At 46.4% G+C, this 26,945-nt stretch overlaps 32 non-coding genes and 38 pseudogenes across 32 annotated transcripts; all 70 read right to left on the bottom strand.

Annotated features, from left to right (window-relative positions):
* Positions 1–25: 25 nt before the first annotated feature.
* On the bottom strand, positions 26–144 carry LOC140299436 (5S ribosomal RNA; annotated as a pseudogene).
* Positions 145–412: 268 nt separating this feature from the next.
* Positions 413–531, bottom strand: LOC140298436 (5S ribosomal RNA). The gene has a single exon (XR_011914083.1). It is a non-coding gene; the product is annotated as a 5S ribosomal RNA (ribosomal RNA).
* A 269-nt stretch (positions 532–800) lies between these two features.
* On the bottom strand, positions 801–919 carry LOC140304444 (5S ribosomal RNA; annotated as a pseudogene).
* Positions 920–1,188: 269 nt separating this feature from the next.
* On the bottom strand, positions 1,189–1,307 carry LOC140299435 (5S ribosomal RNA; annotated as a pseudogene).
* A 268-nt stretch (positions 1,308–1,575) lies between these two features.
* LOC140300059 (5S ribosomal RNA) lies at positions 1,576–1,694 on the bottom strand (annotated as a pseudogene).
* A 270-nt stretch (positions 1,695–1,964) lies between these two features.
* On the bottom strand, positions 1,965–2,083 carry LOC140292828 (5S ribosomal RNA; annotated as a pseudogene).
* A 269-nt stretch (positions 2,084–2,352) lies between these two features.
* On the bottom strand, positions 2,353–2,471 carry LOC140288709 (5S ribosomal RNA). The gene has a single exon (XR_011912186.1). It is a non-coding gene; the product is annotated as a 5S ribosomal RNA (ribosomal RNA).
* A 269-nt stretch (positions 2,472–2,740) lies between these two features.
* LOC140297802 (5S ribosomal RNA) lies at positions 2,741–2,859 on the bottom strand. The gene has a single exon (XR_011913505.1). It is a non-coding gene; the product is annotated as a 5S ribosomal RNA (ribosomal RNA).
* Positions 2,860–3,128: 269 nt separating this feature from the next.
* On the bottom strand, positions 3,129–3,247 carry LOC140302652 (5S ribosomal RNA; annotated as a pseudogene).
* A 269-nt stretch (positions 3,248–3,516) lies between these two features.
* LOC140319507 (5S ribosomal RNA) lies at positions 3,517–3,635 on the bottom strand. The gene has a single exon (XR_011917962.1). It is a non-coding gene; the product is annotated as a 5S ribosomal RNA (ribosomal RNA).
* Positions 3,636–3,904: 269 nt separating this feature from the next.
* Positions 3,905–4,023, bottom strand: LOC140292238 (5S ribosomal RNA). The gene has a single exon (XR_011912528.1). It is a non-coding gene; the product is annotated as a 5S ribosomal RNA (ribosomal RNA).
* Positions 4,024–4,291: 268 nt separating this feature from the next.
* Positions 4,292–4,410, bottom strand: LOC140305034 (5S ribosomal RNA; annotated as a pseudogene).
* A 269-nt stretch (positions 4,411–4,679) lies between these two features.
* Positions 4,680–4,798, bottom strand: LOC140300750 (5S ribosomal RNA; annotated as a pseudogene).
* A 269-nt stretch (positions 4,799–5,067) lies between these two features.
* Positions 5,068–5,186, bottom strand: LOC140298219 (5S ribosomal RNA). Its single transcript, XR_011913886.1, has one exon. It is a non-coding gene; the product is annotated as a 5S ribosomal RNA (ribosomal RNA).
* Positions 5,187–5,455: 269 nt separating this feature from the next.
* LOC140292422 (5S ribosomal RNA) lies at positions 5,456–5,574 on the bottom strand. Its single transcript, XR_011912545.1, has one exon. It is a non-coding gene; the product is annotated as a 5S ribosomal RNA (ribosomal RNA).
* A 269-nt stretch (positions 5,575–5,843) lies between these two features.
* On the bottom strand, positions 5,844–5,962 carry LOC140295978 (5S ribosomal RNA; annotated as a pseudogene).
* Positions 5,963–6,228: 266 nt separating this feature from the next.
* On the bottom strand, positions 6,229–6,347 carry LOC140304842 (5S ribosomal RNA; annotated as a pseudogene).
* A 269-nt stretch (positions 6,348–6,616) lies between these two features.
* Positions 6,617–6,735, bottom strand: LOC140299552 (5S ribosomal RNA; annotated as a pseudogene).
* Positions 6,736–7,004: 269 nt separating this feature from the next.
* Positions 7,005–7,123, bottom strand: LOC140304433 (5S ribosomal RNA; annotated as a pseudogene).
* Positions 7,124–7,392: 269 nt separating this feature from the next.
* On the bottom strand, positions 7,393–7,511 carry LOC140299434 (5S ribosomal RNA; annotated as a pseudogene).
* A 268-nt stretch (positions 7,512–7,779) lies between these two features.
* LOC140296457 (5S ribosomal RNA) lies at positions 7,780–7,898 on the bottom strand. The gene has a single exon (XR_011912965.1). It is a non-coding gene; the product is annotated as a 5S ribosomal RNA (ribosomal RNA).
* Positions 7,899–8,167: 269 nt separating this feature from the next.
* Positions 8,168–8,286, bottom strand: LOC140304422 (5S ribosomal RNA; annotated as a pseudogene).
* Positions 8,287–8,555: 269 nt separating this feature from the next.
* LOC140299433 (5S ribosomal RNA) lies at positions 8,556–8,674 on the bottom strand (annotated as a pseudogene).
* A 268-nt stretch (positions 8,675–8,942) lies between these two features.
* LOC140268218 (5S ribosomal RNA) lies at positions 8,943–9,060 on the bottom strand (annotated as a pseudogene).
* A 270-nt stretch (positions 9,061–9,330) lies between these two features.
* LOC140288424 (5S ribosomal RNA) lies at positions 9,331–9,449 on the bottom strand (annotated as a pseudogene).
* Positions 9,450–9,718: 269 nt separating this feature from the next.
* Positions 9,719–9,837, bottom strand: LOC140288697 (5S ribosomal RNA). Its single transcript, XR_011912185.1, has one exon. It is a non-coding gene; the product is annotated as a 5S ribosomal RNA (ribosomal RNA).
* A 269-nt stretch (positions 9,838–10,106) lies between these two features.
* LOC140304267 (5S ribosomal RNA) lies at positions 10,107–10,225 on the bottom strand. The gene has a single exon (XR_011915264.1). It is a non-coding gene; the product is annotated as a 5S ribosomal RNA (ribosomal RNA).
* A 269-nt stretch (positions 10,226–10,494) lies between these two features.
* Positions 10,495–10,613, bottom strand: LOC140299452 (5S ribosomal RNA; annotated as a pseudogene).
* Positions 10,614–10,882: 269 nt separating this feature from the next.
* On the bottom strand, positions 10,883–11,001 carry LOC140299451 (5S ribosomal RNA; annotated as a pseudogene).
* A 269-nt stretch (positions 11,002–11,270) lies between these two features.
* On the bottom strand, positions 11,271–11,389 carry LOC140298653 (5S ribosomal RNA). Its single transcript, XR_011914279.1, has one exon. It is a non-coding gene; the product is annotated as a 5S ribosomal RNA (ribosomal RNA).
* A 269-nt stretch (positions 11,390–11,658) lies between these two features.
* Positions 11,659–11,777, bottom strand: LOC140304190 (5S ribosomal RNA). The gene has a single exon (XR_011915241.1). It is a non-coding gene; the product is annotated as a 5S ribosomal RNA (ribosomal RNA).
* Positions 11,778–12,046: 269 nt separating this feature from the next.
* LOC140290885 (5S ribosomal RNA) lies at positions 12,047–12,165 on the bottom strand (annotated as a pseudogene).
* Positions 12,166–12,434: 269 nt separating this feature from the next.
* LOC140299896 (5S ribosomal RNA) lies at positions 12,435–12,553 on the bottom strand (annotated as a pseudogene).
* A 269-nt stretch (positions 12,554–12,822) lies between these two features.
* LOC140299449 (5S ribosomal RNA) lies at positions 12,823–12,941 on the bottom strand (annotated as a pseudogene).
* A 269-nt stretch (positions 12,942–13,210) lies between these two features.
* LOC140299448 (5S ribosomal RNA) lies at positions 13,211–13,329 on the bottom strand (annotated as a pseudogene).
* A 269-nt stretch (positions 13,330–13,598) lies between these two features.
* LOC140299716 (5S ribosomal RNA) lies at positions 13,599–13,717 on the bottom strand (annotated as a pseudogene).
* A 269-nt stretch (positions 13,718–13,986) lies between these two features.
* LOC140277869 (5S ribosomal RNA) lies at positions 13,987–14,105 on the bottom strand. Its single transcript, XR_011909167.1, has one exon. It is a non-coding gene; the product is annotated as a 5S ribosomal RNA (ribosomal RNA).
* A 269-nt stretch (positions 14,106–14,374) lies between these two features.
* LOC140299913 (5S ribosomal RNA) lies at positions 14,375–14,493 on the bottom strand (annotated as a pseudogene).
* A 269-nt stretch (positions 14,494–14,762) lies between these two features.
* LOC140270009 (5S ribosomal RNA) lies at positions 14,763–14,881 on the bottom strand (annotated as a pseudogene).
* Positions 14,882–15,150: 269 nt separating this feature from the next.
* Positions 15,151–15,269, bottom strand: LOC140288488 (5S ribosomal RNA). Its single transcript, XR_011912165.1, has one exon. It is a non-coding gene; the product is annotated as a 5S ribosomal RNA (ribosomal RNA).
* A 269-nt stretch (positions 15,270–15,538) lies between these two features.
* On the bottom strand, positions 15,539–15,657 carry LOC140291988 (5S ribosomal RNA). The gene has a single exon (XR_011912505.1). It is a non-coding gene; the product is annotated as a 5S ribosomal RNA (ribosomal RNA).
* Positions 15,658–15,926: 269 nt separating this feature from the next.
* On the bottom strand, positions 15,927–16,045 carry LOC140298228 (5S ribosomal RNA). Its single transcript, XR_011913894.1, has one exon. It is a non-coding gene; the product is annotated as a 5S ribosomal RNA (ribosomal RNA).
* A 269-nt stretch (positions 16,046–16,314) lies between these two features.
* LOC140311414 (5S ribosomal RNA) lies at positions 16,315–16,433 on the bottom strand (annotated as a pseudogene).
* A 269-nt stretch (positions 16,434–16,702) lies between these two features.
* LOC140285525 (5S ribosomal RNA) lies at positions 16,703–16,821 on the bottom strand (annotated as a pseudogene).
* Positions 16,822–17,090: 269 nt separating this feature from the next.
* On the bottom strand, positions 17,091–17,209 carry LOC140266832 (5S ribosomal RNA). The gene has a single exon (XR_011907172.1). It is a non-coding gene; the product is annotated as a 5S ribosomal RNA (ribosomal RNA).
* Positions 17,210–17,478: 269 nt separating this feature from the next.
* LOC140268764 (5S ribosomal RNA) lies at positions 17,479–17,597 on the bottom strand (annotated as a pseudogene).
* A 269-nt stretch (positions 17,598–17,866) lies between these two features.
* LOC140297853 (5S ribosomal RNA) lies at positions 17,867–17,985 on the bottom strand. Its single transcript, XR_011913552.1, has one exon. It is a non-coding gene; the product is annotated as a 5S ribosomal RNA (ribosomal RNA).
* A 269-nt stretch (positions 17,986–18,254) lies between these two features.
* Positions 18,255–18,373, bottom strand: LOC140298546 (5S ribosomal RNA). Its single transcript, XR_011914182.1, has one exon. It is a non-coding gene; the product is annotated as a 5S ribosomal RNA (ribosomal RNA).
* Positions 18,374–18,641: 268 nt separating this feature from the next.
* On the bottom strand, positions 18,642–18,760 carry LOC140268243 (5S ribosomal RNA; annotated as a pseudogene).
* A 269-nt stretch (positions 18,761–19,029) lies between these two features.
* LOC140311368 (5S ribosomal RNA) lies at positions 19,030–19,148 on the bottom strand (annotated as a pseudogene).
* A 269-nt stretch (positions 19,149–19,417) lies between these two features.
* LOC140298150 (5S ribosomal RNA) lies at positions 19,418–19,536 on the bottom strand. Its single transcript, XR_011913823.1, has one exon. It is a non-coding gene; the product is annotated as a 5S ribosomal RNA (ribosomal RNA).
* Positions 19,537–19,805: 269 nt separating this feature from the next.
* On the bottom strand, positions 19,806–19,924 carry LOC140299329 (5S ribosomal RNA; annotated as a pseudogene).
* A 269-nt stretch (positions 19,925–20,193) lies between these two features.
* LOC140288423 (5S ribosomal RNA) lies at positions 20,194–20,312 on the bottom strand (annotated as a pseudogene).
* Positions 20,313–20,581: 269 nt separating this feature from the next.
* LOC140288685 (5S ribosomal RNA) lies at positions 20,582–20,700 on the bottom strand. Its single transcript, XR_011912183.1, has one exon. It is a non-coding gene; the product is annotated as a 5S ribosomal RNA (ribosomal RNA).
* A 269-nt stretch (positions 20,701–20,969) lies between these two features.
* Positions 20,970–21,088, bottom strand: LOC140297740 (5S ribosomal RNA). The gene has a single exon (XR_011913449.1). It is a non-coding gene; the product is annotated as a 5S ribosomal RNA (ribosomal RNA).
* Positions 21,089–21,357: 269 nt separating this feature from the next.
* On the bottom strand, positions 21,358–21,476 carry LOC140288475 (5S ribosomal RNA). Its single transcript, XR_011912164.1, has one exon. It is a non-coding gene; the product is annotated as a 5S ribosomal RNA (ribosomal RNA).
* A 269-nt stretch (positions 21,477–21,745) lies between these two features.
* Positions 21,746–21,864, bottom strand: LOC140297806 (5S ribosomal RNA). The gene has a single exon (XR_011913508.1). It is a non-coding gene; the product is annotated as a 5S ribosomal RNA (ribosomal RNA).
* A 269-nt stretch (positions 21,865–22,133) lies between these two features.
* On the bottom strand, positions 22,134–22,252 carry LOC140299812 (5S ribosomal RNA; annotated as a pseudogene).
* A 269-nt stretch (positions 22,253–22,521) lies between these two features.
* Positions 22,522–22,640, bottom strand: LOC140299046 (5S ribosomal RNA). The gene has a single exon (XR_011914631.1). It is a non-coding gene; the product is annotated as a 5S ribosomal RNA (ribosomal RNA).
* Positions 22,641–22,909: 269 nt separating this feature from the next.
* On the bottom strand, positions 22,910–23,028 carry LOC140288464 (5S ribosomal RNA). The gene has a single exon (XR_011912163.1). It is a non-coding gene; the product is annotated as a 5S ribosomal RNA (ribosomal RNA).
* Positions 23,029–23,297: 269 nt separating this feature from the next.
* On the bottom strand, positions 23,298–23,416 carry LOC140299969 (5S ribosomal RNA; annotated as a pseudogene).
* Positions 23,417–23,685: 269 nt separating this feature from the next.
* On the bottom strand, positions 23,686–23,804 carry LOC140297571 (5S ribosomal RNA). Its single transcript, XR_011913295.1, has one exon. It is a non-coding gene; the product is annotated as a 5S ribosomal RNA (ribosomal RNA).
* A 269-nt stretch (positions 23,805–24,073) lies between these two features.
* Positions 24,074–24,192, bottom strand: LOC140276241 (5S ribosomal RNA). Its single transcript, XR_011908884.1, has one exon. It is a non-coding gene; the product is annotated as a 5S ribosomal RNA (ribosomal RNA).
* Positions 24,193–24,461: 269 nt separating this feature from the next.
* On the bottom strand, positions 24,462–24,580 carry LOC140298767 (5S ribosomal RNA). The gene has a single exon (XR_011914383.1). It is a non-coding gene; the product is annotated as a 5S ribosomal RNA (ribosomal RNA).
* A 269-nt stretch (positions 24,581–24,849) lies between these two features.
* LOC140300515 (5S ribosomal RNA) lies at positions 24,850–24,968 on the bottom strand (annotated as a pseudogene).
* A 269-nt stretch (positions 24,969–25,237) lies between these two features.
* LOC140297790 (5S ribosomal RNA) lies at positions 25,238–25,356 on the bottom strand. The gene has a single exon (XR_011913494.1). It is a non-coding gene; the product is annotated as a 5S ribosomal RNA (ribosomal RNA).
* A 269-nt stretch (positions 25,357–25,625) lies between these two features.
* Positions 25,626–25,744, bottom strand: LOC140299726 (5S ribosomal RNA; annotated as a pseudogene).
* Positions 25,745–26,013: 269 nt separating this feature from the next.
* On the bottom strand, positions 26,014–26,132 carry LOC140297921 (5S ribosomal RNA). The gene has a single exon (XR_011913614.1). It is a non-coding gene; the product is annotated as a 5S ribosomal RNA (ribosomal RNA).
* Positions 26,133–26,401: 269 nt separating this feature from the next.
* Positions 26,402–26,520, bottom strand: LOC140298227 (5S ribosomal RNA). Its single transcript, XR_011913893.1, has one exon. It is a non-coding gene; the product is annotated as a 5S ribosomal RNA (ribosomal RNA).
* A 269-nt stretch (positions 26,521–26,789) lies between these two features.
* On the bottom strand, positions 26,790–26,908 carry LOC140311406 (5S ribosomal RNA; annotated as a pseudogene).
* Positions 26,909–26,945: the final 37 nt, after the last annotated feature.

Raw genomic sequence — 26,945 nt, 5'->3', positions numbered from 1 at the left:
TGCATGTGGTAGAGAGAAGAGAAAAAGCTTACAGCTCCTGGTATTCCCAAGCGATTCTCCATCCAAGTACTAACCAGGCCCAACCCTGCTTGGCTTCCGAGATCAGACGAGGTCGGGTATATTCAGGGTGGTGTGGCCGTAAGCAGCAATGTCTGTAACAATGTGCATTATATAGGTACTGGAATCATACAGTTCCTCTATATAATCAGATAATTGCCCAGAAAGGCTGATGCGTATTGGGCACATCTTCTTCACTGTGGTGATTATTCTCTCCAGCGGAAACTGAAACTCTCAGATCACTTCGTGTCTGCCAACAAAGCAGCAGCAGCTGAAGATGACCAACTTCCTCATGTGTCACAGGGTGATCAGACGTTGCAACAAAAGACATGCACGTGGTAGAGAGAAGAGAAAAAGCTTACAGCACCTGGTATTCCCAAGCAGTCTCCCATCCAAGTACTAACCAGGGCCAACCCTGCTTGGCTTCCGAGATCAGACGAGGTCGGGCATATTCAGGGTGGTGTGGCTGTAAGCAACAATGTCTGTCACAAATGTGCATTATATAGGTACTGGAATCATAAGGTTCCTCTATGTAACCAGATAATTGCCGAGAAAGGCTGATATGTAGTGGGCACATCTTCATCCCTGATGTGATTATTACCTGCAGTTGAAACTGAGACTCTCAGATCACTTTGTGTCTGCCAACAAAGCAGCAGCAGCTGAAGATGACCAACTTCCTCATGTGTCACAGGGTGATCAGACGTTGCAACAAAAGACATGCAGGTGGTCGAGAGAAGAGAAAAAGCTTACAGCACCTGGTATTCCCAAACAGTCTCCCATCCAAGTACTAACCAGGCACAACCCTGCTTGGCTTCCGAGATCAGACGAGGTCAGGCATATTCAGGGTGGTGTGGCTGTAAGCAACAATGTCTGTCACAAATGTGCATTATATAGGTACTGGAATCATACGGTTCCTCTATGTAACCAGATAATTGCCGAGAAAGGCTGATATGTAGTGGGCACATCTTCATCCCTGATGTGATTATTACCTGCAGTTGAAACTGAGACTCTCAGATCACTTTGTGTCTGCCAACAAAGCAGCAGCAGCTGAAGATGACCAACTTCCTCATGTGTCACAGGGTGATCAGACGTTGCAACAAAAGACATGCATGTGGTAGAGAGAAGAGAAAAAGCTTACAGCTCCTGGTATTCCCAAGCGATTCTCCATCCAAGTACTAACCAGGCCCAACCCTGCTTGGCTTCCGAGATCAGACGAGGTCGGGTATATTCAGGGTGGTGTGGCCGTAAGCAGCAATGTCTGTAACAATGTGCATTATATAGGTACTGGAATCATACAGTTCCTCTATATAATCAGATAATTGCCCAGAAAGGCTGATGCGTATTGGGCACATCTTCTTCACTGTGGTGATTATTCTCTCCAGCGGAAACTGAAACTCTCAGATCACTTCGTGTCTGCCAACAAAGCAGCAGCAGCTGAAGATGACCAACTTCCTCATGTGTCAGAGGGTGATCAGACGTTGCAACAAAAGACATGCAGGTGGTAGAGAGAAGAGAAAAAGCTTATAGCACCTGGTATTCCCAAGCGGTCTCCCATCCAAGTACTAACCAGGCCCAACCCTGCTTGGCTTCCGAGATCAGACAAAGTCGGGCATATTCAGGGTGGTGTGGCCGTAAGCAACAATATCTGTGAACAAATGTGCATTATATAGGTACTGGAATCATACGGTTCCTCTATGTAACCAGATAATTGCCGAGAAAGGCTGATGCGTATTGGGCACATCTTCTTCCCTGTGGTGATTATTCTCTCCAGCGGAAACTGAGACTCTCAGATCACTTCGTGTCTGCCAACAAAGCAGCAGCAGCTGAAGATGACCAACTTCCTCATGTGTCACAGGGTCATCAGACGTTGCAACAAAAGACATGCAGGTGCTAGAGAGAAGAGAAAAAGCTTACAGCACCTGGTATTCCCAAGTAGTCTGCCATCCAAGTACTAACAAGGCCCAACCCTGCTTGGCTTCGGAGATCAGACGAGGTCGGTCATGTTCAGGGTGGTTTGGCCGTAAGCGACAAAAGCTGTCACAAATGTGAATTATATAGGTACTGGAATCATACAGTTCCTCTATGTAACCAGATAATTGCCAAGAAAGGCTGATATGTAGTGGGCATATCTTCATCCTTGATGTGATTACTACCTGTAGTTGAAACTGAGACTCTCAGATCACTTCGTGTCTGCCAACAAAGCAGCAGCAGCTGAAGATGACAAACTTCCTCATGTGTCACAGGGTCATCAGACGTTGCAACAAAAGACATGCAGGTGGTAGAGAGAAGAGAAAAAGCTTACAGCACCTGGTATTCCCAAGCAGTCTCCCATCCAAGTACTAATCAGGCCCAACCCTGCTTGGCTTCCGAGATCAGACGAGGTCGGGCATATTCAGGGTGGTGTGGCCGTAAGCAACAATATCTGTGAACAATGTGCATTATATAGGTACTGGAATCATATGGTTACTCTATGTAACCAGATAATTGCAGAGAAAGAATGATATGTAGTGGGCACATCTTAATCCCTGATGTGATTATTACCTGCAGTTGAAACTGAGACTCTCAGATCACTTCGTGTCTGCCAACAAAGCAGCAGCAGCTGAAGATGACCAACTTCCTCATGTGTCACAGGGTGTTAAGACGTTGCAACAAAAGACATGCACGTGGTAGAGAGAAGAGAAAAAGCTTACAGCACCTGGTATTCCCAAGCGGTCTCCCATCCAAGTACTAACCAGGCCCAACCCTGCTTGGCTTCCGAGATCAGACGAGGTCGGGCATGTTCAGGGTGGTGTGGCCGTAAGCAACAATGTCTGTAACAAATGTGCATTATATAGGTACTGGAATAATACAGTTCGTCTATGTAACCAGATAATTGCCGAGAAAGGCTGATGCGTATTGTGCAGATCTTCTTCCCTGTCGTGATTATTCTCTCCAGCGGAAACTGAGACTCTCAGATCACTTCGTGTCTGCCAACAAAGCAGCAGCAGCTGAAGATGACCAACTTCCTCACGTGTCACAGGGTCATCAGACGTTGCAACAAAAGACATATAGGTGCTAGAGAGAAGAGAAAAAGCTTACAGCACCTGGTATTCCGAAGCAGTCTCCCATCCAAGTACTAACCAGGCCCAACCCTATTTGGCTTCTGAGATCAGACGAGGTCGGGTATTTTCAGGGTGGTGTGGCCGTAAGCAACAATGGCTGTGACATTTGTGCATTATATAGGTACTGGAATCATACACTTCCTCGATGTAACCAGATAATTGCCGAGAAAGGCTAACTTGTAGTGGGCACATCTTCATCCCTGATGTGATTATTACCTGCAGTTGAAACTGAGACTCTCAGATCACTTCGTGTCTGCCAACAAAGCAGCAGCAGCTGAAGATGACCAACTTCCTCATGTGTCACAGGGTCATCAGAGGTTCCATTAAAAGACATATAGGTGCTAGAGAGAAGAGAAAAAGCTTACAGCACCTGGTATTCCCAAGTAGTCTCCCATCCAAGTACTAACCAGGCCCAACCCTGCTTGGCTTCCGAGATCAGACGAGGTCGGGCATGTTCAGGGTGGTTTGGCCGTAAGCGACAATGTCTGTGACAAATGTGCATTATATAGGTACTGGAATCATACAGTTCCTCGATGTAATCAGATAATTGCTGAGAAAGGCTAAATTGTGGTGGGCACATCTTCATCCCTGATGTGATTATTATCTGTAGTTGAAACTGAGACTCTCAGATCACTTCGTGTCTGCCAACAAAGCAGCAGCAGCTGAAGATGACCAACTTCCTCACGTGTCAAAGGGTGATCAGATGTTGCAACAAAAGACATGCAGGTGGTCGAGAGAAGAGAAAAAGCTTACAGCACCTGGTATTCCCAAGCAGTCTCCCATTCAAGTACTAACCAGGCCCAACCCTGCTTGGCTTCCGAGATCAGACGAGGTCGGGCATATTCAGGGTGGTGTGGCCGTAAGCAACAATATCTGTGAACAATGTGCATTATATAGGTACTGGAATCATACAGTTCCTCTATGTAACCAGATAATTGCCGAGAAAGACTGATATGTAGTGGGCACATCTTAATCCTGATGTGATTATTACCTGCAGTTGAAACTGAGACTCTCAGATCACTTCGTGTCTGCCAACAAAGCAGCAGCAGCTGAAGATGACCAACTTCCTCATGTGTCACAGGGTGATCAGACGTTGCAACAAAAGACATGCAGGTGGTAGAGAGAAGAGAAAAAGCTTACAGCACCTGGTATTCCTAAGCAGTCTCCCATCCAAGTACTAACCAGGCCCAACCCTGCTTGGCTTCCGAGATCAGACGACGTCGGGCATATTCAGGGTGGTGTGGCCGTAAGCAACAATATCTGTGAACAATGTGCATTATATAGGTACTGGAATCATACGGTTACTCTATGTAACCAGATAATTGCCGAGAAAGGCTGATATGTAGTGGGCACATCTTCATCCCTGATGTGATTATTACCTTCAGTTGAAACTGAGACTCTCAGATCACTTCGTGTCTGCCAACAAAGCAGCAGCAGCTGAAGATGACCAACTTCCTCATGTGTCACAGGGTGATCAGACGTTGCAACAAAAGACATGCAGATGGTAGAGAGAAGAGAAAAAGCTTACAGCACCTGGTATTCCCAACCGGTCTCCCATCCAAGTACTAACCAGGCCCAATCCTGCTTGGCTTCCAAGATCAGACAAGGTTGGGTATATTCAGGGTGGTGTGGCCGTAAGCAACAATGTCTGTAACAAATGTGCATTATATAGGTACTGGAATAATACAGTTCGTCTATGTAACCAGATAATTGCCGAGAAAGGCTGGTGCGTATTGGGCAGATCTTCTTCCCTGTCGTGATTATTCTCTCCAGCAGAAACTGAGACTCTCAGATCACTTCGTGTCTGCCAACAAAGCAGCAGCAGCTGAAGATGACCAACTTACTCATGTGTCACAGGGTGATCAGACGTTGCAACAAAAGACATGCAGGTGCTAGAGAGAAGAGAAAAAGCTTACAGCACCTGGTATTCCCAAGTAGCCTCCCATCCAAGTACTAACCAGGCCCAACCCTGCTTGGCTTCCGAGATCAGACGAGGTCGAGCATATTCAGGGTGGTGTGGCCGTAAGCAACAATATCTGTGAACAATGTGCATTATATAGGTACTGGAATCATACGGTTACACTATGTAACCAGATAATTGCCGAGAAAGGCTAATATGTAGTGGGCACATCTTAATCCCTGATGTGATTATTACCTGCAGTTGAAACTGAGACTCTCAGATCACTTCGTGTCTGCCAACAAAGCAGCAGCAGCTGAAGATGACCAACTTCCTCATGTGTCACAGGGTGATCAGACGTTGCAACAAAAGACATGCATGTGGTAGAGAGAAGAGAAAAAGCTTACAGCACCTGGTATTCCCAAGCGGTCTCCCATCCAAGTACTAACCAGGCCCAACCCTGCTTGGCTTCCGAGATCAGACTAGGTCGGGCATATTCAGGGTGGTGTGGCCGTAAGCAACAATGTCTGTGACAAATGTGAATTATATCGGTACTGGAATCATACAGTCCCTCTATGTAACCAGATAATTGCCGAGAAAGGCTAACTTGTAGTGGGCACATCTTCTTCTCTGATGTGATTATTATCTGCAGTTGAAACTTAGAATCTCAGATCACTTCGTGTCTGCCAACAAAGCAGCAGCAGCCGAAGATGACCAACTTCCTCATGTGTCACAGGGTGATCAGACGTTAGAACAAAAGACATGCAGGTGGTAGAGAGAAGAGAAAAAGTTTACAGCACCTTGTATTCCCAAGCAGTCTCCCATCCAACTACTAACCAGGCCCAATCCTGCTTGGCTTCCGAGATCAGACGAGGTCGGGTATATTCAGGGTGTTGTGGCCGTATGCAACAATATCTGTGAACAATGTGCATTATATAGGTACTGGAATCATACGGTTACTCTATGTAACCAGATAATTGCAGAGAAAGGCTGATATGTAGTGGGCACATCTTAATCCCTGATGTGATTATTACCTGCAGTTGAAACTGAGACTCTCAGATCACTTCGTGTCTGCCAACAAAGCAGCAGCTGAAGATGACCAACTTCCTCATGTGTCACAGGGTGATCAGACGTTGCAACAAAAGACATGCAGGTGGTAGAGAGAAGAGAAAAAGCTTATAGCACCTGGTATTCCCAAGCGGTCTCCCATTCAACTACTAACCAGGCCCAACCCTGCTTGGCTTCCTAGATCAGATGAGGTTGGGTATATTCAGGGTGGTTTGGCCGTAAGCATCAATGTCTGTCACAAATGTGCATTATATAGGTACTGGAATCATACGGTTACTCTATGTAACCAGATAATTGCCGAGAAAGGCTGATATGTAGTGGGCACATCTTCTTCCCTGATGTGATTATTACCTGCAGTTGAAACTGAGAATCTCAGATCACTTCGTGTCTGCCAACAAAGCAGCAGCAGCTGAAGATGACATACTTCCTCATGTGTCACAGGGTGATCAGACGTTGCAACAAAAGACATGCAGGTGGTAGAGAGAAGAGAAAAAGCTTACAGCACCTGGTATTCCCAAGCGGTCTCCCATCCAAGTACTAACCAGGGTCAACCCTGCTTGGCTTCCGAGATCAGACGAGGTCGGGCATATTCAGGGTGGTGTGGCTGTAAGCAACAATGTCTGTCACAAATGTGCATTATATAGGTACTGGAATCATAAGGTTCCTCTATGTAACCAGATAATTGCCGAGAAAGGCTGATATGTAGTGGGCACATCTTCATCCCTGATGTGATTATTACCTGCAGTTGAAACTGAGACTCTCAGATCACTTTGTGTCTGCCAACAAAGCAGCAGCAGCTGAAGATGACCAACTTCCTCATGTGTCACAGGGTGATCAGACGTTGCAACAAAAGACATGCAGGTGGTCGAGAGAAGAGAAAAAGCTTACAGCACCTGGTATTCCCAAACAGTCTCCCATCCAAGTACTAACCAGGCACAACCCTGCTTGGCTTCCGAGATCAGACGAGGTCAGGCATATTCAGGGTGGTGTGGCTGTAAGCAACAATGTCTGTCACAAATGTGCATTATATAGGTACTGGAATCATACGGTTCCTCTATGTAACCAGATAATTGCTGAGAAAGGCTGATATGTAGTGGGCACATCTTCATCCCTGATGTGATTATTACCTGCAGTTGAAACTGAGACTCTCAGATCACTTTGTGTCTGCCAACAAAGCAGCAGCAGCTGAAGATGACCAACTTCCTCATGTGTCACAGGGTGATCAGACGTTGCAACAAAAGACATGCATGTGGTAGAGAGAAGAGAAAAAGCTTACAGCTCCTGGTATTCCCAAGCGATTCTCCATCCAAGTACTAACCAGGCCCAACCCTGCTTGGCTTCCGAGATCAGACGAGGTCGGGTATATTCAGGGTGGTGTGGCCGTAAGCAGCAATGTCTGTAACAATGTGCATTATATAGGTACTGGAATCATACAGTTCCTCTATATAATCAGATAATTGCCCAGAAAGGCTGATGCGTATTGGGCACATCTTCTTCACTGTGGTGATTATTCTCTCCAGCGGAAACTGAAACTCTCAGATCACTTCGTGTCTGCCAACAAAGCAGCAGCAGCTGAAGATGACCAACTTCCTCATGTGTCACAGGGTGATCAGACGTTGCAACAAAAGACATGCACGTGGTAGAGAGAAGAGAAAATGCTTACAGCACCTGGTATTCCCAAGCGGTCTCCCATCCAAGTACTAACCAGGGCCAACCCTGCTTGGCTTCCGAGATCAGACGAGGTCGGGCATATTCAGGGTGGTGTGGCTGTAAGCAACAACGTCTGTCACAAATGTGCATTATATAGGTACTGGAATCATAAGGTTCCTCTATGTAACCAGATAATTGCCGAGAAAGGCTGATATGTAGTGGGCACATCTTCATCCCTGATGTGATTATTACCTGCAGTTGAAACTGAGACTCTCAGATCACTTTGTGTCTGCCAACAAAGCAGCAGCAGCTGAAGATGACCAACTTCCTCATGTGTCACAGGGTGATCAGACGTTGCAACAAAAGACATGCAGGTGGTCGAGAGAAGAGAAAAAGCTTACAGCACCTGGTATTCCCAAACAGTCTCCCATCCAAGTACTAACCAGGCACAACCCTGCTTGGCTTCCGAGATCAGACGAGGTCAGGCATATTCAGGGTGGTGTGGCTGTAAGCAACAATGTCTGTCAGAAATGTGCATTATATAGGTACTGGAATCATACGGTTCCTCTATGTAACCAGATAATTGCCGAGAAAGGCTGATATGTAGTGGGCACATCTTCATCCCTGATGTTATTATTACCTGCAGTTGAAACTGAGACTCTCAGATCACTTTGTGTCTGCCAACAAAGCAGCAGCAGCTGAAGATGACCAACTTCCTCATGTGTCACAGGGTGATCAGACGTTGCAACAAAAGACATGCATGTGGTAGAGAGAAGAGAAAAAGCTTACAGCTCCTGGTATTCCCAAGCGATTCTCCATCCAAGTACTAACCAGGCCCAACCCTGCTTGGCTTCCGAGATCAGACGAGGTCGGGTATATTCAGGGTGGTGTGGCCGTAAGCAGCAATGTCTGTAACAATGTGCATTATATAGGTACTGGAATCATACAGTTCCTCTATATAATCAGATAATTGCCCAGAAAGGCTGATGCGTATTGGGCACATCTTCTTCACTGTGGTGATTATTCTCTCCAGCGGAAACTGAAACTCTCAGATCACTTCGTGTCTGCCAACAAAGCAGCAGCAGCTGAAGATGACTAACTTCCTCATGTGTCACAGGGTGATCAGACGTTGCAACAAAAGACATGCAGGTGGTAGAGAGAAGAGAAAAAGCTTATAGCACCTGGTATTCCCAAGCGGTCTCCCATCCAAGTACTAACCAGGCCCAACCCTGCTTGGCTTCCGAGATCAGAAAAGTCGGGCATATTCAGGGTGGTGTGGCCGTAAGCAACAATATCTGTGAACAAATGTGCATTATATAGGTACTGGAATCATACGGTTCCTCTATGTAACCAGATAATTGCCGAGAAAGGCTGATGCGTATTGGGCACATCTTCTTCCCTGTGGTGATTATTCTCTCCAGCGGAAACTGAGACTCTCAGATCACTTCGTGTCTGCCAACAAAGCAGCAGCAGCTGAAGATGACCAACTTCCTCATGTGTCACAGGGTCATCAGACGTTGCAACAAAAGATATGCAGGTGCTAGAGAGAAGAGAAAAAGCTTACAGCACCTGGTATTCCCAAGTAGTCTCCCATCCAAGTACTAACAAGGCCCAACCCTGCTTGGCTTCGGAGATCAGACGAGGTCGGTCATGTTCAGGGTGGTTTGGCCGTAAGCGACAAAAGCTGTCACAAATGTGAATTATATAGGTACTGGAATCATACAGTTCCTCTATGTAACCAGATAATTGCCAAGAAAGGCTGATATGTAGTGGGCATATCTTCATCCTTGATGTGATTACTACCTGTAGTTGAAACTGAGACTCTCAGATCACTTCGTGTCTGCCAACAAAGCAGCAGCAGCTGAAGATGACAAACTTCCTCATGTGTCACAGGGTCATCAGACGTTGCAACAAAAGACATGCAGGTGGTAGAGAGAAGAGAAAAAGCTTACAGCACCTGGTATTCCCAAGCAGTCTCCCATCCAAGTACTAATCAGGCCCAACCCTGCTTGGCTTCCGAGATCAGACGAGGTCGGGCATATTCAGGGTGGTGTGGCCGTAAGCAACAATATCTGTGAACAATGTGCATTATATAGGTACTGGAATCATATGGTTACTCTATGTAACCAGATAATTGCAGAGAAAGAATGATATGTAGTGGGCACATCTTAATCCCTGATGTGATTATTACCTGCAGTTGAAACTGAGACTCTCAGATCACTTCGTGTCTGCCAACAAAGCAGCAGCAGCTGAAGATGACCAACTTCCTCATGTGTCACAGGGTGTTAAGACGTTGCAACAAAAGACATGCACGTGGTAGAGAGAAGAGAAAAAGCTTACAGCACCTGGTATTCCCAAGCGGTCTCCCATCCAAGTACTAACCAGGCCCAACCCTGCTTGGCTTCCGAGATCAGACGAGGTCAGGCATGTTCAGGGTGGTGTGGCCGTAAGCAACAATGTCTGTGACAAATGTGCATTATATCGGCACTGGAATCATACAGTTCCTCTATGTAACCAGATAATTGCCGAGAAAGGCTAACTTGTAGTGGGCACATCTTCATCCTTGATGTGATTACTACCTGTAGTTGAAACTGAGACTCTCAGATCACTTCGTGTCTGCCAACAAAGCAGCAGCAGCTGAAGATGACCAACTTCCTCATGTGTCACAGGGTGATCAGACGTTGCAACAAAAGACATGCAGGTGGTAGAGAGAAGAGGAAAAGCTTACAGCACCTGGTATTCCCAAGCAGTCTCCCATCCAAGTACTAACCAGGCCCAAACCTGCTTGGCTTCCGAGATCAGAAGAGGTCGGGCATATTCAGGGTGGTGTGGCTGTAAGCAACAATGTCTGTCACAAATGTGCATTATATAGGTACTGGAATCATACGGTTACTCTATGTAACCAGATAATTGCCAAGAAAGGCTGATATGTAGTGGGCATATCTTCATCCTTGATGTGATTACTACCTGTAGTTGAAACTGAGACTCTCAGATCACTTCGTGTCTGCCAACAAAGCAGCAGCAGCTGAAGATGACCAACTTCCTCATGTGTCACAGGGTGATCAGACGTTGCAACAAAAGACATGCAGGTGGTAGAGAGAAGAGGAAAAGCTTACAGCACCTGGTATTCCCAAGCAGTCTCCCATCCAAGTACTAACCAGGCCCAAACCTGCTTGGCTTCCGAGATCAGAAGAGGTCGGGCATATTCAGGGTGGTGTGGCTGTAAGCAACAATGTCTGTCACAAATGTGCATTATATAGGTACTGGAATCATACGGTTACTCTATGTAACCAGATAATTGCAGAGAAAGGCTGATATGTAGTGGGCACATCTTCATCCCTGATGTGATTATTACCTGCAGTTGAAACTGAGACTCTCAGATCACTTCGTGTCTGCCAACAAAGCAGCAGCAGCTGAAGATGACCAACTTCCTCATGTGTCACAGGGTGATCAGACGTTAGAACAAAAGACATGCAGGTGGTAGAGAGAAGAGAAAAAGCTTACAGCACCTGGTATTCCCAAGCAGTCTCCCATCCAAGTACTAATCAGGGCCAACCCTGTTTGGCTTCCGAGATCAGACGAGGTCGGGTATATTCAGGGTGGTGTGGCCGTAAGCAACAATATCTGTGAACAATGTGCATTATATAGGTACTGGAATCATATGGTTACTCTATGTAACCAGATAATTGCCGAGAAAGGCTAACTTGTAGTGGGCACATCTTCATCCCTGATGTGATTATTACCTGCAGTTGAAACTGAGACTCTCAGATCACTTCGTGTCTGCCAACAAAGCAGCAGCAGCTGAAGATGACCAACTTCCTCATGTGTCACAGGGTGTTCAGACGTTGCAACAAAAGACATGCACGTGGTAGAGAGAAGAGAAAAAGCTTACAGCACCTGGTATTCCCAAGCGGTCTCCCATCCAAGTACTAACCAGGCCCAACCCTGCTTGGCTTCCGAGATCAGACGAGGTCAGGCATGTTCAGGGTGGTGTGGCCGTAAGCAACAATGTCTGTGACAAATGTGCATTATATCGGCACTGGAATCATACAGTTCCTCTATGTAACCAGATAATTGCCGAGAAAGGCTGATATGTAGTGGGCACATCTTCATCCCTGATGTGATTATTACCTGCAGTTGAAACTGAGACTCTCAGATCACTTCGTGTCTGCCAACAAAGCAGCAGCAGCTGAAGATGACCAACTTCCTCATGTGTCACAGGGTGATCAGACGTTGCAACAAAAGACATGCATGTGGTAGAGAGAAGAGAAAAAGCTTAAAGCATCTGGTATTCCCAAGTGGTCTCCCATCCAAGTACTAACCAGGCCCAACCCTGCTTGGCTTCCGAGATCAGACGAGGTTGGGCATATTGAGGGTGGTGTGGCTGTAAGCAACAATGTCTGTCACAAATGTGCATTATATAGGTACTGGAATCATACGGTTACTCTATGTAACCAGATAATTGCCAAGAAAGGCTGATATGTAGTGGGCATATCTTCTTCCTTGATGTGATTACTACCTGTAGTTGAAACTGAGACTCTCAGATCACTTCGTGTCTGCCAACAAAGCAGCAGCAGCTGAAGATGACCAACTTCCTCATGTGTCACAGGGTGATCAGACGTTGCAACAAAAGACATGCAGGTGGTAGAGAGAAGAGGAAAAGCTTACAGCACCTGGTATTCCCAAGCAGTCTCCCATCCAAGTATTAACCAGGCCCAAACCTGCTTGGCTTCCGAGATCAGACGAGGTCGGGCATATTCAGGGTGGTGTGGCTGTAAGCAACAATGTCTGTCACAAATGTGCATTATATAGGTACTGGAATCATACGGTTACTCTATGTAACCAGATAATTGCCGAGAAAGGCTGATATGTAGTGGGCACATCTTCATCCCTGATGTGATTATTACCTGCAGTTGAAACTGAGACTCTCAGATCACTTCGTGTCTGCCAACAAAGCAGCAGCAGCTGAAGATGACCAACTTCCTCATGTGTCACAGGGTGATCAGACGTTGCAACAAAAGACATGCAGGTGGTAGAGAGAAGAGGAAAAGCTTACAGCACCTGGTATTCCCAAGCAGTCTCCCATCCAAGTACTAACCAGGCCCAAACCTGCTTGGCTTCCGAGATCAGAAGAGGTCGGGCATATTCAGGGTGGTGTGGCTGTAAGCAACAATGTCTGTCACAAATGTGCATTATATAGGTACTGGAATCATACGGTTACTCTATGTAACCAGATAATTGCCAAGAAAGGCTGATATGTAGTGGGCATATCTTCATCCTTGATGTGATTACTACCTGTAGTTGAAACTGAGACTCTCAGATCACTTCGTGTCTGCCAACAAAGCAGCAGCAGCTGAAGATGACCAACTTCCTCATGTGTCACAGGGTGATCAGACGTTGCAACAAAAGACATGCAGGTGGTAGAGAGAAGAGGAAAAGCTTACAGCACCTGGTATTCCCAAGCAGTCTCCCATCCAAGTACTAACCAGGCCCAAACCTGCTTGGCTTCCGAGATCAGAAGAGGTCGGGCATATTCAGGGTGGTGTGGCTGTAAGCAACAATGTCTGTCACAAATGTGCATTATATAGGTACTGGAATCATACGGTTACTCTATGTAACCAGATAATTGCAGAGAAAGGCTGATATGTAGTGGGCACATCTTCATCCCTGATGTGATTATTACCTGCAGTTGAAACTGAGACTCTCAGATCACTTCGTGTCTGCCAACAAAGCAGCAGCAGCTGAAGATGACCAACTTCCTCATGTGTCACAGGGTGATCAGACGTTAGAACAAAAGACATGCAGGTGGTAGAGAGAAGAGAAAAAGCTTACAGCACCTGGTATTCCCAAGCAGTCTCCCATCCAAGTACTAATCAGGGCCAACCCTGTTTGGCTTCCGAGATCAGACGAGGTCGGGTATATTCAGGGTGGTGTGGCCATAAGCAACAATATCTGTGAACAATGTGCATTATATAGGTACTGGAATCATATGGTTACTCTATGTAACCAGATAATTGCCGAGAAAGGCTAACTTGTAGTGGGCACATCTTCATCCCTGATGTGATTATTACCTGCAGTTGAAACTGAGACTCTCAGATCACTTCGTGTCTGCCAACAAAGCAGCAGCAGCTGAAGATGACCAACTTCCTCATGTGTCACAGGGTGTTCAGACGTTGCAACAAAAGACATGCACGTGGTAGAGAGAAGAGAAAATGCTTACAGCACCTGGTATTCCCAAGCGGTCTCCCATCCAAGTACTAACCAGGCCCAACCCTGCTTGGCTTCCGAGATCAGACGAGGTCAGGCATGTTCAGGGTGGTGTGGCCGTAAGCAACAATGTCTGTGACAAATGTGCATTATATCGGCACTGGAATCATACAGTTCCTCTATGTAACCAGATAATTGCCGAGAAAGGCTGATATGTAGTGGGCACATCTTCATCCCTGATGTGATTATTACCTGCAGTTGAAACTGAGACTCTCAGATCACTTCGTGTCTGCCAACAAAGCAGCAGCAGCTGAAGATGACCAACTTCCTCATGTGTCACAGGGTGATCAGACGTTGCAACAAAAGACATGCATGTGGTAGAGAGAAGAGAAAAAGCTTAAAGCATCTGGTATTCCCAAGTGGTCTCCCATCCAAGTACTAACCAGGCCCAACCCTGCTTGGCTTCCGAGATCAGACGAGGTCGGGCATGTTCAGGGTGGTGTGGCCGTAAGCAACAATATCTGTGAACAATGTGCATTACATAGGTACTGGAATCATACGGTTCCTCTATGTAACCAGATAATTGCCGAGAAAGGCTAACTTGTAGTGGGCACATCTTCATCCCTGATGTGATTATTATCTGTAGTTGAAAAAGAGAATCTCAGATCACTTTGTGTCTGCCAACAAAGCAGCAGCAGCTGAAGATGACCAACTTCCTCATGTGTCACAGGGTCATCAGACGTTGCAACAAAAGACATGCAGGTGCTAGAGAGAAGAGAAAAAGCTTACAGCACCTGATATTCCCAAGTAGTCTCCCATCCAAGTACTAACCAGGCCCAATCCTGCTTGGCTTCCGAGATCAGACGAGGTCAGTCATGTTCAGGGTGGTGTGGCCGTAAGCGACAATGTCTGTCACAAATGTGAATTATATAGTTACTGGAATAATACAGTTCCTCTATGTAACCAGATAATTGCCGAGAAAGGCTGATACGTAGTGGGCATATCTTCATCCTTGATGTGATTACTACCTGTAGTTGAAACTGAGACTCTCAGATCACTTCGTGTCTGCCAACAAAGCAGCAGCAGCTGGAGATGACCAACTTCCTCATGTGTCACAGGGTGATCAGACGTTGCAACAAAAGACATGCACGTGGTAGAGAGAAGAGAAAAAGCTTACAGCACCTGGTATTCCCAAGCGGTCTCCCATCCAAGTACTAACCAGGCCCAACCCTGCTTGGCCTCCGAGATCAGACGAGGTCGGGCATGTTCAGGGTGGTGTGGCCGTAAGCAACAATGTCTGTGACAAAGGTGCATTATATAGGTACTGGAATCATACAGTTCCTCTATGTAACCAGATAATTGCCGAGAAAGGCTGATACGTAGTGGGCATATCTTCATCCTTGATGTGATTACTACCTGTAGTTGAAACTGAGACTCTCAGATCACTTCGTGTCTGCCAACAAAGCAGCAGCAGCTCAAGATGACCAACTTCCTCATGTGTCAAAGGGTGATCAGACGTTGCAACAAAAGACATGCACGTGGTAGAGAGAAGAGAAAATGCTTACAGCACCTGGTATTCCCAAGCGGTCTCCCATCCAAGTACTAACCAGGCCCAACCCTGCTTGGCCTCCGAGATCAGACGAGGTCGGGCATGTTCAGGGTGGTGTGGCCGTAAGCAACAATGTCTGTGACAAAGGTGCATTATATAGGTACTGGAATCATACAGTTCCTCTATGTAACCAGATAATTGCCGAGAAAGGCTGATACGTAGTGGGCATATCTTCATCCTTGATGTGATTACTACCTGTAGTTGAAACTGAGACTCTCAGATCACTTCGTGTCTGCCAACAAAGCAGCAGCAGCTCAAGATGACCAACTTCCTCATGTGTCACAGGGTGATCAGACGTTGCAACAAAAGACATGCACGTGGTAGAGAGAAGAGAAAATGCTTACAGCACCTGGTATTCCCAAGCAGTCTCCCATCCAAGTACTAACCAGGCCCAACCCTGCTTGGCTTCCAAGATCAGACGAGGTCGGGCATATTCAGGGTGGTGTGGCTGTAAGCAACAATGTCTGTCACAAATGTGCATTATATAGGTACTAGAATCATACGATTACTCTATGTAACCAGATAATTGCCGAGAAAGGCTGATATGTAGTGGGCACATCTTCATCCCTGATGTGATTATTACCTGCAGTTGAAACTGAGACACTCAGATCACTTCGTGTCTGCCAACAAAGCAGCAGCAGCTCAAGATGACCAACTTCCTCATGTGTCACAGGGTGATCAGACGTTGCAACAAAAGACATGCAGGTGGTAGAGAGAAGAGAAAAAGCTTACAGCACCTGGTATTCCCAAGCAGTCTCCCATCCAAGTACTAATCAGGCCCAACCCTGCTTGGCTTCCGATATCAGACGAGGTTGGGCATGTTCAGGGTGGTGTGGCCGTAAGCAAAACTATCTGTGAACAATGTGCATTATATAGGTACTGGAATCATACGGTTCCTCTATGTAACCAGATAATTGCCGAGAAAGGCTGATGCGTAGTGGGCACATCTTCTTCCCTGTGGTGATTATTCTCTCCAGCGGAAACTGAGACTCTCAGATCACTTCGTGTCTGCCAACAAAGCAGCAGCAGCTGAAGATGACCAACTTCCTCATGTGTCACAGGGTCATCAGACGTTGCAACAAAAGACATGCAGGTGCTAGAGAGAAGAGAAAAAGCTTACAGCACCTGGTATTCCCAAGTAGTCTCCCATCCAAGTACTAACAAGGCCCAACCCTGCTTGGCTTCGGAGATCAGACGAGGTCGGTCATATTCAGGGTGGTGTGGCCGTAAGCAACAATATCTGTGAACAATGTGCATTATATAGGTACTGGAATCATATGGTTACTCTATGTAACCAGATAATTGCAGAGAAAGAATGATATGTAGTGGGCACATCTTAATCCCTGATGTGATTATTACCTGCAGTTGAAACTGAGACTCTCAGATCACTTCGTGTCTGCCAACAAAGCAGCAGCAGCTGAAGATGACCAACTTCCTCATGTGTCACAGGGTGTTCAGACGTTGCAACAAAAGACATGCACGTGGTAGAGAGAAGAGAAAAAGCTTACAGCACCTAGTATTCCCAAGCGGTCTCCCATCCAAGTACTAACCAGGCCCAACCCTGCTTGGCTTCCGAGATCAGACGAGGTCGGGCATGTTCAGGGTGGTGTGGCCGTAAGCAACAATGTCTGTGACAAATGTGCATTATATCGGCACTGGAATCATACAGTTCCTCTATGTAACCAGATAATTGCCGAGAAAGGCTAACTTGTAGTGGGCACATCTTCATCCCTGATGTGATTATTACCTGCAGTTGAAACTGAGACTCTCAGATCACTTCGTGTCTGCCAACAAAGCAGCAGCAGCTGAAGATGACCAACTTCCTCATGTGTCACAGGGTGATCAGACGTTGCAACAAAAGACATGCATGTGGTAGAGAGAAGAGAAAAAGCTTAAAGCATCTGGTATTCCCAAGTGGTCTCCCATCCAAGTACTAACCAGGCCCAAACCTGCTTGGCTTCCGAGATCAGACGAGGTCGGGCATATTCAGGGTGGTGTGGCTGTAAGCAACAATGTCTGTCACAAATGTGCATTATATAGGTACTAGAATCATACGGTTACTCTATGTAACCAGATAATTGCCGAGAAAGGCTGATATGTAGTGGGCACATCTTCATCCCTGATGTGATTATTACCTGCAGTTGAAACTGAGACTCTCAGGTCACTTCGTGTCTGCCAACAAAGCAGCAGCAGCTGAAGATGACAAACTTCCTCATGTGTCACAGGGTGTTCAGACGTTGCAACAAAAGACATGCACGTGGTAGAGAGAAGAGAAAAAGCTTACAGCACCTGGTATTCCCAAGCGGTCTCCCATCCAAGTACTAACCAGGCCCAACCCTGCTTGGCTTGCGAGATCTGACGAGGTCGGGCATGTTCAGGGTGGTGTGGCCATAAGCAACAATGTCTGTGACAAATGTGCATTATATCGGCACTGGAATCATACAGTTCCTCTATGTAACCAGATAATTGCCGAGAAAGGCTGATATGTAGTGGGCACATATTCATCCCTGATGTGATTATTACCTGCAGTTGAAACTGAGAGTCTCAGATCACTTCGTGTCTGCCTAAAAAGCAACAGCAGCTGAAGATGACCAACTTCCTCATGTGTCACAGGGTGATCAGACGTTGCAACAAAAGACATGCAGGTGGCAGAGAGAAGAGAAAAAGCTTACAGCACCTGGTATTCCCAAGTAGTCTCCCATCCAAGTACTAACCAGGCCCAACCCTGCTTGGCTTCCGAGATCAGACGAGGTTGGGCATGTTCAGGGTGGTGTGGCCGTAAGCAAATCTATCTGTGAACAATGTGCATTATATAGGTACTGGAATCATACGGTTCCTCTATGTAACCAGATAATTGCCGAGGAAGGCTGATGCGTATTGGGCACATCTTCTTCCCTGTGGTCATTATTCTCTGCAGCGGAAACTGAGACTCTCAGATCACTTCGTGTCTGCCAACAAAGCAGCAGCAGCTGAAGATGACCAACTTCCTCATGTGTCACAGGGTCATCAGACGTTCCACCAAAGACATGCAGGTGCTAGAGAGAAGAGAAAAAGCTTACAGAACCTGGTATTCCCAAGCAGTCTCCCATCCAAGTACTAACCAGGCCCATCCCTGCTTGGCTTCCGAGATCAGACGACGTCGGGTATATTCAGGGTGGTGTGGCCGTAAGCAACAATATCTGTGAACAATGTGCATTACATAGGTACTGGAATCATACGGTTCCTCTATGTAACCAGATAATTGCCGAGAAAGGCTAACTTGTAGTGGGCACATCTTCATCCCTGATGTGATTATTATCTGTAGTTGAAAAAGAGACTCTCAGATCACTTTGTGTCTGCCAACAAAGCAGCAGCAGCTGAAGATGACCAACTTCCTCATGTGTCACAGGGTCATCAGACGTTGCAACAAAAGACATGCAGGTGCTAGAGAGAAGAGAAAAAGCTTACAGCACCTGGTATTCCCAAGTAGTCTCCCATCCAAGTACTAACCAGGCCCAATCCTGCTTGGCTTCCGAGATCAGACGAGGTCAGTCATGTTCAGGGTGGTGTGGCCGTAAGCGACAACGTCTGTCACAAATGTGAATTATATAGGTACTGGAATAATACAGTTCCTCTATGTAACCAGATAATTGCCGAGAAAGGCTGATACGTAGTGGGCATATCTTCATCCTTGATGTGATTACTACCTGTAGTTGAAACTGAGACTCTCAGATCACTTCGTGTCTGCCAACAAAGCAGCAGCAGCTGGAGATGACCAACTTCCTCATGTGTCACAGGGTGATCAGACGTTGCAACAAAAGACATGCACGTGGTAGAGAGAAGAGAAAAAGCTTACAGCACCTGGTATTCCCAAGCGGTCTCCCATCCAAGTACTAACCAGGCCCAACCCTGCTTGGCCTCCAAGATCAGACGAGGTCGGGCATATTCAGGGTGGTGTGGCTGTAAGCAACAATGTCTGTCACAAATGTGCATTATATAGGTACTAGAATCATACGATTACTCTATGTAACCAGATAATTGCCGAGAAAGGCTGATATGTAGTGGGCACATCTTCATCCCTGATGTGATTATTACCTGCAGTTGAAACTGAGACACTCAGATCACTTCGTGTCTGCCAACAAAGCAGCAGCAGCTCAAGATGACCAACTTCCTCATGTGTCACAGGGTGATCAGACGTTGCAACAAAAGACATGCAGGTGGTAGAGAGAAGAGAAAAAGCTTACAGCACCTGGTATTCCCAAGCAGTCTCCCATCCAAGTACTAATCAGGCCCAACCCTGCTTGGCTTCCGAGATCAGACGAGGTTGGGCATGTTCAGGGTGGTGTGGCCGTAAGCAAAACTATCTGTGAACAATGTGTATTATATAGGTACTGGAATCATACGGTTCCTCTATGTAACCAGATAATTGCCGAGAAAGGCTGATGCGTATTGGGCACATCTTCTTCCCTGTGGTGATTATTCTCTCCAGCGGAAACTGAGACTCTCAGATCACTTCGTGTCTGCCAACAAAGCAGCAGCAGCTGAAGATGACCAACTTCCTCATGTGTCACAGGGTCATCAGACGTTGCAACAAAAGACATGCAGGTGCTAGAGAGAAGAGAGAAAGCTTACAGCACCTGGTATTCCCAAGTAGTCTCCCATCCAAGTACTAACAAGGCCCAACCCTGCTTGGCTTCGGAGATCAGACGAGGTCGGTCATGTTCAGGGTGGTTTGGCCGTAAGCGACAAAATCTGTCACAAATGTGAATTATATAGGTACTGGAATCATACAGTTCCTCTATGTAACCAGATAATTGCCAAGAAAGGCTGATATGTAGTGGGCATATCTTCATCCTTGATGTGATTACTACCTGTAGTTGAAACTGAGACTCTCAGATCACTTCGTGTCTGCCAACAAAGCAGCAGCAGCTGAAAATGACAAACTTCCTCATGTGTCACAGGGTCATCAGACGTTGCAACAAAAGACATGCAGGTGGTAGAGAGAAGAGAAAAAGCTTACAGCACCTGGTATTCCCAAGCAGTCTCCCATCCAAGTACTAATCAGGCCCAACCCTGCTTGGCTTCCGAGATCAGACGAGGTCGGGCATATTCAGGGTGGTGTGGCCGTAAGCAACAATATCTGTGAACAATGTGCATTATATAGGTACTGGAATCATATGGTTACTCTATGTAACCAGATAATTGCAGAGAAAGAATGATATGTAGTGGGCACATCTTAATCCCTGATGTGATTATTACCTGCAGTTGAAACTGAGACTCTCAGATCACTTCGTGTCTGCCAACAAAGCAGCAGCAGCTCAAGATGACCAACTTCCTCATGTGTCACAGGGTGATCAGACGTTGCAACAAAAGACATGCACGTGGTAGAGAGAAGAGAAAAAGCTTACAGCACCTGGTATTCCCAAGCGGTCTCCCATCCAAGTACTAACCAGGCCCAACCCTGCTTGGCCTCCGAGATCAGACGAGGTCAGGAATGTTCAGGGTGGTGTGGCCGTAAGCAACAATATCTGTGAACAATGTGCATTATATAGGTACTGGAATCATATGGTTACTCTATGTAACCAGATAATTGCAGAGAAAGAATGATATGTAGTGGGCACATCTTAATCCCTGATGTGATTATTATCTGCAGTTGAAACTGAGACTCTCAGATCACTTCGTGTCTGCCAACAAAGCAGCAGCAGCTGAAGATGACCAACTTCCTCATGTGTCACAGGGTGATCAGACGTTGCAACAAAAGACATGCACGTGGTAGAGAGAAGAGAAAAAGCTTACAGCACCTGGTATTCCCAAGCGGTCTCCCATCCAAGTACTAACCAGGCCCAACCCTGCTTGGCCTCCGAGATCAGACGAGGTCGGGCATGTTCAGGGTGGTGTGGCCGTAAGCAACAATGTCTGTGACAAAGGTGCATTATATCGGTACTGGAATAATACAGTTCCTCTATGTAACCAGATAATTGCCGAGAAAGGCTGATATGTAGTGGGCATATCTTCATCCTTGATGTGATTACTACCTGCAGTTGAAACTGAGACTCTCAGATCACTTCGTGTCTGCCAACAAAGCAGCAGCAGCTGAAGATGACCAACTTCCTCATGTGTCACAGGGTGATCAGACGTTGCAACAAAAGACATGCATGTGGTAGAGAGAAGAGAAAAAGCTTACAGCACCTGGTATTCCCAAGCAGTCTCCCATCCAAGTACTAACCAGGCCCAACCTTGCTTGGCTTCCGAGATCAGACGAGGTCGGGCATATTCAGGGTGGTGTGGCCGTAAGCAACAATATCTGTGAACAATGTGCATTATATAGGTACTGGAATCATATGGTTACTCTATGTAACCAGATAATTGCCGAGAAAGGCTGATATGTAGTGGGCACATCTTCATCCCTGATGTGATTATTACCTGCAGTTGAAACTGAGACTCTCAGATCACTTCGTGTCTGCCAACAAAGCAGCAGCAGCTCAAGATGACCAACTTCCTCATGTGTCACAGGGTGATCAGACGTTGCAACAAAAGACATGCACGTGGTAGAGAGAAGAGAAAAAGCTTACAGCACCTGGTATTCCCAAGCGGTCTCCCATCCAAGTACTAACCAGGCCCAACCCTGCTTGGCCTCCTAGATCAGACGAGGTCGGGCATGTTCAGGGTGGTGTGGCCGTAAGCAACAATGTCTGTGACAAAGGTGCATTATATCGGTACTGGAATAATACAGTTCCTCTATGTAACCAGATAATTGGCGAGAAAGGCTGATATGTAGTGGGCATATCTTCATCCTTGATGCGATTACTACCTGCAGTTGAAACTGAGACTCTCAGATCACTTCGTGTCTGCCAACAAAGCAGCAGCAGCTGAAGATGACCAACTTCCTCATGTGTCACAGGGTGATCAGACGTTGCAACAAAAGACATGCACGTGGTAGAGAGAAGAGAAAAAGCTTACAGCACCTGGTATTCCCAAGCGGTCTCCCATCCAAGTACTAACCAGGCCCAACCTTGCTAGGCTTCCGAGATCAGACGAGGTCGGGCATATTCAGGGTGGTGTGGCTGTAAGCAACAATGTCTGTCACAAATGTGCATTATATAGGTACTGGAATAATACGGTTACTCTATGTAACCAGATAATTGCCGAGAAAGGCTGATATGTAGTGGGCACATCTTCATCCCTGATGTGATTATTACCTGCAGTTGAAACTGAGACTCTCAGATCACTTTGTGTCTGCCAACAAAGCAGCAGCAGCTCAAGATGACCAACTTCCTCATGTGTCACAGGGTGATCAGACGTTGCAACAAAAGACATGCACGTGGTAGAGAGAGGAGAAAAAGCTTACAGCACCTGGTATTCCCAAGCGGTCTCCCATCCAAGTACTAACCAGGCCCAACCCTGCTTGGCCTCCGAGATCAGACGAGGTCGGGCATGTTCAGGGTGGTGTGGCCGTAAGCAACAATGTCTGTGACAAAGGTGCATTATATCGGTACTGGAATCATACAGTTCCTCTATGTTACCAGATAATTGCTGAGAAAGGCTGATATGTAGTGGGCATATCTTCATCCTTGATGTGATTACTACCTGTAGTTGAAACTGAGACTCTCAGATCACTTCGTGTCTGCCAACAAAGCAGCAGCAGCTGAAGATGACCAACTTCCTCATGTGTCACAGGGTGATCAGACGTTGCAACAAAAGACATGTAGGTGGTAGAGAGAAGAGAAAAAGCTTACAGCACCTGGTATTCCCAAGCAGTCTCACATCCAGGTACTAATCAGGCCCAACCCTGCTTGGCTTCCGAGATCAGACGAGGTCGGGCATATTCAGGGTGGTGTGGCCGTAAGCAACAATATCTGTGAACAATGTGCATTATATAGGTACTGGAATCATATGGTTACTCTATGTAACCAGATAATTGCAGAGAAAGAATGATATGTAGTGGGCACATCTTAATCCCTGATGTGATTATTACCTGCAGTTGAAACTGAGACTCTCAGATCACTTCGTGTCTGCCAACAAAGCAGCAGCAGCTGAAGATGACCAACTTCCTCATGTGTCACAGGGTGATCAGACGTTGCAACAAAAGACATGCACGTGGTAGAGAGAAGAGAAAAAGCTTACAGCACCTGGTATTCCCAAGCGGACTCCCATCCAAGTACTAACCAGGCCCAACCCTGCTTGGCCTCCGAGATCAGACGAGGTCGGGCATGTTCAGGGTGGTGTGGCCGTAAGCAACAATGTCTGTGACAAAGGTGCATTATATCGGTACTGGAATCATACAGTTCCTCTATGTAACCAGATAATTGCCGAGAAAGGCTGATATGTAGTGGGCATATCTTCATCCTTGATGTGATTACTACCTGTAGTTGAAACTGAGACTCTCAGATCACTTCGTGTCTGCCAACAAAGCAACAGCAGCTCAAGATGACCAACTTCCTCATGTGTCACAGGGTGATCAGACGTTGCAACAAAAGACATGCACGTGGTAGAGAGAAGAGAAAAAGCTTACAGCACCTGGTATTCCCAAGCAGTCTCCCATCCAAGTACTAACCAGGCCCAACCCTGCTTGGCTTCCGAGATCAGACGAGGTCGGGCATATTCAGGGTGGTGTGGCTGTAAGCAACAATGTCTGTCACAAATGTGCATTATATAGGTACTAGAATCATACGATTACTCTATGTAACCAGATAATTGCCGAGAAAGGCTGATATGTAGTGGGCACATCTTCATCCCTGATGTGATTACTACCTGCAGTTGAAACTGAGACTCTCAGATCACTTCGTGTCTGCCAACAAAGCAGCAGCAGCTGAAGATGACCAACTTCCTCATGTGTCACAGGGTGATCAGACGTTGCAACAAAAGACATGCAGGTGGTAGAGAGAAGAGAAAAAGCTTACAGCACCTGGTATTCCCAAGCAGTCACCCATCCAAGTACTAATCAGGCCCAACCCCGCTTGGCTTCCGAGATCAGACGAGGTCTGGCATATTCAGGGTGGTGTGGCCGTAAGCAACAATATATGTGAACAATGTGCATTATATAGGTACTGGAATCATATGGTTACTCTATGTAACCAGATAATTGCAGAGAAAGAATGATATGTAGTGGGCACATCTTAATCCCTGATGTGATTATTACCTGCAGTTGAAACTGAGACTCTCAGATCACTTCGTGTCTGCCAACAAAGCAGCAGCAGCTGAAGATGACCAACTTCCTCATGTGTCACAGGGTGATCAGACGTTGCAACAAAAGACATGCACGTGGTAGAGAGAAGAGAAAAAGCTTACAGCACCTGGTATTCCCAAGCAGTCTCCCATCCAAGTACTAACCAGGCCCAAACCTGCTTGGCTTCCGAGATCAGACAAGGTCGGGCATATTCAGGGTGGTGTGGCTGTAAGCAACAATGTCTGTCACAAATGTGCATTATATAGGTACTAGAATCATACGGTTACTCTATGTAACCAGATAATTGCCGAGAAAGGCTGATATGTAGTGGGCACATCTTCATCCCTGATGTGATTATTACCTGCAGTTGAAACTGAGACTCTCAGATCACTTCGTGTCTGCCAACAAAGCAGCAGCAACTGAAGATGACAAACTTCCTCATGTGTCACAGGGTGTTCAGACGTTGCAACAAAAGACATGCACGTGGTAGAGAGAAGAGAAAAAGCTTACAGCACCTGGTATTCCCAAGCGGTCTCCCATCCAAGTACTAACCAGGCCCAACCCTGCTTGGCTTCCGAGATCAGACGAGGTCGGGCATGTTCAGGGTGGTGTGGCCGTAAGCAACAATGTCTGTGACAAATGTGCATTATATCGGCACTGGAATCATACAGTTCCTCTATGTAACCAGATAATTGCCGAGAAAGGCTGATATGTAGTGGGCACATATTCATCCCTGATGTGATTATTACCTGCAGTTGAAACTGAGAGTCTCAGATCACTTCGTGTCTGCCTAAAAAGCAACAGCAGCTGAAGATGACCAACTTCCTCATGTGTCACAGGGTGATCAGACGTTGCAACAAAAGACATGCAGGTGGTAGAGAGAAGAGAAAAAGCTTACAGCACCTGGTATTCCCAAGTAGTCTCCCATTCAAGTACTAACCAGGCCCAACCCTGCTTGGCTTCCGAGATCAGACGAGGTTGGGCATGTTCAGGGTGGTGTGGCCGTAAGCAAATCTATCTGTGAACAATGTGCATTATATAGGTACTGGAATCATACGGTTCCTCTATGTAACCAGATAATTGCCGAGAAAGGCTAACTTGTAGTGGGCACATCTTCATCCCTGATGTGATTATTATCTGTAGTTGAAAAAGAGAATCTCAGATCACTTTGTGTCTGCCAACAAAGCAGCAGCAGCTGAAGATGACCAACTTCCTCATGTGTCACAGGGTCATCAGACGTTGCAACAAAAGACATGCAGGTGCTAGAGAGAAGAGAAAAAGCTTACAGCACCTGGTATTCCCAAGCGGTCTCCCATCCAAGTACTAACCAGGCCCAACCCTGCTTGGCCTCCGAGATCAGACGAGGTCGGGCATGTTCAGGGTGGTGCGGCCGTAAGCAACAATGTCTGTGACAAAGGTGCATTATATCGGTACTGGAATCATACAGTTCCTCTATGTAACCAGATAATTGCCGAGAAAGGCTGATATGTAGTGGGCATATCTTCATCCTTGATGTGATTACTACCTGTAGTTGAAACTGAGACTCTCAGATCACTTCGTGTCTGCCAACAAAGCAGCAGCAGCTCAAGATGACCAACTTCCTCATGTGTCACAGGGTGATCAGACGTTGCAACAAAAGACATGCACGTGGTAGAGAGAAGAGAAAATGCTTACAGCACCTGGTATTCCCAAGCAGTCTCCCATCCAAGTACTAACCAGGCCCAACCCTGCTTGGCTTCCAAGATCAGACGAGGTCGGGCATATTCAGGGTGGTGTGGCTGTAAGCAACAATGTCTGTCACAAATGTGCATTATATAGGTACTAGAATCATACGATTACTCTATGTAACCAGATAATTGCCGAGAAAGGCTGATATGTAGTGGGCACATCTTCATCCCTGATGTGATTATTACCTGCAGTTGAAACTGAGACAATCAGATCACTTCGTGTCTGCCAACAAAGCAACAGCAGCTGAAGATGACCAACTTCCTCATGTGTCACAGGGTGATCAGACGTTGCAACAAAAGACATGCAGGTGGTAGAGAGAAGAGAAAAAGCTTACAGCACCTGGTATTCCCAAGCAGTCTCCCATCCAAGTACTAATCAGGCCCAACCCTGCTTGGCTTCCGATATCAGACGAGGTTGGGCATGTTCAGGGTGGTGTGGCCGTAAGCAAAACTATCTGTGAACAATGTGCATTATATAGGTACT

Source organism: Leuresthes tenuis, unplaced genomic scaffold (assembly GCF_036924035.1).
Source record: "Leuresthes tenuis unplaced genomic scaffold, fLeuTen1.0.hap1 SCAF_1, whole genome shotgun sequence".
Classification (NCBI taxonomy): Eukaryota; Metazoa; Chordata; class Actinopteri; order Atheriniformes; family Atherinopsidae; genus Leuresthes; species Leuresthes tenuis.
Note: the sequence above shows the minus strand (reverse complement) of the source record. Positions and strands in the feature narration are given on the sequence as shown.